At 53.4% G+C, this 4,037-nt stretch overlaps 1 non-coding gene across 1 annotated transcript; it reads right to left on the minus strand.

The window, feature by feature from the left end:
• Positions 1–212: 212 nt before the first annotated feature.
• TRNAN-GUU (transfer RNA asparagine (anticodon GUU)) lies at positions 213–289 on the minus strand. The gene has a single exon. It is a non-coding gene; the product is annotated as a tRNA-Asn (tRNA).
• Positions 290–4,037: the final 3,748 nt, after the last annotated feature.

Consider the following 4,037-nt stretch of genomic DNA (forward strand, 5'->3'; position numbering starts at 1 on the left):
CCACTCTCATCATCGTCAGAACATTTCTTCAGAGCTATCAGCCCAAAGAAAAAAAAGAGCCGCACCACCATCGGGTGGGCTCGAACCTCCAACCTTTCAGTAAACAGCCCATCGCGCTAGCCAATTACGCCACGGAGACAGTCGTGCTCCACTCTCACCACCATCAGAACATATCTTCAAAGCTATAAGGGCAAAGAAAAAAAGCAACACACCACTCCCGGGAGGGCTCGAACCTCCAACCTTTCGGTTAACAGCCGAACGCGCTAGCCAATTGCGCCACGGAGACAGTCGTGCTCCACTCCCACCACCATCAGAACATATCTTCAAAGCTATCAGCGCAAAGAAAAAAGCAACACACCACTCCCGGGAGAGCTCGAACCTCCAACCTTTCAGTTAACAGCCCATAGCGCTAGCCAATTGCGCCACGGAGACAGTCGTGCTCCACTCTCACCACCATCACAACATATCTTCAAAGCTATCAGCCAAAAGGAAAAAAAGCACCGCACCACCACCGGGTGGGCTTGAACCACCAACTATTCGGTTAACAGCCGATCGCGCTAGCCAATTGCGCCACGGAGATAGTCGTGCTCCACTTCCACCACCATCAGAACATATCTTCAAAGCTATCAGCGCAAAAAAAGCAACACACCACTCCCGGGAGAGCTCGAACCTCCAACCTTTCGGTTAACTGCCGAACGTGCTAGCCGATTGCGCCAAGGAGACAGTCATGCTCCACTCCAACCACCATCAGAACATATCTTCAAAGCTATCAGCGCAAAGAAAAAAGCAACACACCACTCCCGGGAGGGCTTGAACCTCGAACCTGTCAGTTAACAGCCGATCTCGCTAGCCAATTGCGCCACGGAGACAGTCCTGCTCCACTCTCACCACCATCACAACATATCTTCAAAGCTATCAGCCCAAAGAAAAAAAAAGCGCCGCACCACCACCGAGTGGGCTCAAACCTCCAACCTTTCGGTTAACAGCCGATCGCGCCAGCCAATTGCGCCACGGAGACAGTCGTGCTCCACTCTCCCCCCCGTCACAACATTTCTTCAGAGCTATCAGCCCAAAGAAAAAAAAGCAACACACCACTCCCGGGAGAGCTCGAACCTCCAGCCTTTTGGTTAACAGCGGATCGCGCTAGCCAATTGCGCCACGGAGACAGTCCTGCTCCACTCTCACCACCGTCAGAACATTTCTTCAGAGCTATCAGCCCAGAGAAAAAGAAGCGCCGCACCACCATCGGGTGGGCTCGAACCTCCAAACTTTCGGTTAACAGCCCATCGCGCTAGCCAATTGCGCCACAGAGACAGTCATGCTCCACTCTCACCACCGTCAGAACATTTCTTCAGAGCTATCAGCTCAAAAAAAAAGCGCCGCACCACCACCGGGTGGGCTTGAACCTCGAACCTTTCGGTTAATAGCCCATCGCGCTAGCCAATTACGCCACGGAGACAGTCGTGCTCCACTCTCACCACCATCAGAACATATCTTCAAAGCTATCAGCGCAAAGAAAAAAGCAACACACCACTCCCGGGAGAGCTCGAACCTCCAACCTTTCGGTTAACAGATGATCGCGCTAGCCAATTGCGCCACGGAGACCGTACTGCTCGACTCTCACCACCGTCAGAACATTTCTTCAGAGCTATCAGCCCAAATGAAAAAAGCGCCGCACCACCACCGGGTGGGCTCGAACCTCCAACCTTTTGGTTAACAGCCGATCGTGCTTGCCAATTGCGCCACGGAGAGAGTCGTGCTCCTTTCTCACCACCAACAGAACATATCTTCAAAGCTATCAGGGCAAAGAAAAAAAAGCGCCGCACCACCACCGGGTGGGCTCGAACCTCCAACCTTTCGGTTAATAGCCCATCGCGCTAGCCAATTGCGCCACGGAGACAGTCGTGCTCCACTCTCACCACCGTCAGAACATTTCTTCAGAGCTATAAGCCCAAAGGAAAAAAAGTGCCGCACCACCACCGGGTGGGTTCGAGCGTCCAACCTTTCAGTTAATAGCCCATCGCGCTAGCCAATTACGCCACGGAGACAGTCGTGCTCCACTCTCACCACCATCAGAACATATCTTCATAGCTATCAGCGCAAAAAAAAGCAACACACCACTCCCGGGAGAGCTCGAACCTCCAACCGTTCGGTTAACTGCCGAACGTGCTAGCCGATTGCGCCAAGGAGACAGTCATGCTCCACTCCACTCCCACCACCATCAGAACATATCTTCAAAGCTATCAGCGCAAAGAAAAAAGCAACACACCACTCCCGGGAGGGCTTGAACCTCGAACCTGTCGGTTAACAGCCGATCTCGCTAGCCAATTGCGCCACGGAGACAGTCCTGCTCCACTCTCACCACCATCACAACATATCTTCAAAGCTATCAGCCCAAAGAAAAAAAAAAAGCGCCGCACCACCACCGAGTGGGCTCAAACCTCAAACCTTTCGGTTAACAGCCGATCGCGCCAGCCAATTGCGCCACGGAGACAGTCGTGCTCCACTCTCCCCCCCGTCACAACATTTCTTCAGAGCTATCAGCCCAAAGAAAAAAAAGCGCCGCACCACCACCGAGTGGGCTCGAACCTTCAACCTTTCGGTTAACAGCCGATCGCGCTAGCCGATTGCGCCACGGAGACAGTCGTGCTCCACTCCCACCACCATCAGAACATATATTCAAAGCTATCAGCGCAAAAAAAAGCAACACACCACTCCCGGGAGAGCTCGAACCTCCAGCCTTTTGGTTAACAGCGGATCGCGCTAGCCAATTGCGCCACGGAGACAGTCCTGCTCCACTCTCACCACCGTCAGAACATTTCTTCAGAGCTATCAGCCCAGAGAAAAAGAAGCGCCGCACCACCATCGGGTGGGCTCGAACCTCCAACCTTTCGGTTAACAGCCCATCGCGTTAGCCAATTGCGCCACAGAGACAGTCATGCTCCACTCTCACCACCGTCAGAACATTTCTTCAGAGCTATCAGCCCAAAAAAAAGCGCCGCACCACCACCGGGTGGGCTTGAACCTCGAACCTTTCGGTTAATAGCCCATCGCGCTAGCCAATTACGCCACGGAGACAGTCGTGCTCCACTCTCACCACCATCAGAACATATCTTCAAAGCTATCAGCGCAAAGAAAAAAGCAACACACCACTCCCGGGAGAGCTCGAACCTCCAACCTTTCGGTTAACAGATGATCGCGCTAGCCAATTGCGCCACGGAGACCGTCCTGCTCCACTCTCACCACCGTCAGAACATTTCTTCAGAGCTATCAGCCCAAATGAAAAAAGCGCCGCACCACCACCGGGTGGGCTCGAACCTCCAACCTTTTGGTTAACAGCCGATCGTGCTTGCCAATTGCGCCACGGAGAGAGTCGTGCTCCTTTCTCACCACCAACAGAACATATCTTCAAAGCTATCAGGGCAAAGAAAAAAAAGCGCCGCACCACCACCGGGTGGGCTCGAACCTCCAACCTTTCGGTTAATAGCCCATCGCGCTAGCCAATTGCGCCACGGAGACAGTCGTGCTCCACTCTCACCACCGTCAGAACATTTCTTCAGAGCTATAAGCCCAAAGGAAAAAAAGTGCCGCACCACCACCGGGTGGGTTCGAGCGTCCAACCTTTCGGTTAATAGCCCATCGCGCTAGCCAATTACGCCACGGAGACAGTCGTGCTCCACTCTCACCACCATCAGAACATATCTTCAAAGCTATCAGCGCAAAGAAAAAAGCAACACACCACTCCCGGGAGGGCTCGAACCTCCAACCTTTCGGTTAACAGCCGATCGCGCTAGCCAATTGCGCCAAGGAGACAGTCATGCTCCACTCTCACCACCGTGAGAACATTTCTCCAGAGCTATCAGCCCAAAGAAAAAGAAGCGCCGCACCACCTTCGGGTGGGCTCGAACCTGCAACCTTTCGGTTAACAGCCCATCGCGCTAGCCAATTGCGCTACGGAGACAGTCCTGCTCCACTCTCACTACCGTCAGCACATTTCTTCAGAGCTATCAGCCCAAAGGAAAAAAGCGCCGCACCAC

The sequence above is a fragment of the Rhipicephalus microplus genome, unplaced genomic scaffold (genome assembly GCF_043290135.1).
Source record: "Rhipicephalus microplus isolate Deutch F79 unplaced genomic scaffold, USDA_Rmic scaffold_26, whole genome shotgun sequence".
NCBI classification, from domain to species: Eukaryota; Metazoa; Arthropoda; class Arachnida; order Ixodida; family Ixodidae; genus Rhipicephalus; species Rhipicephalus microplus.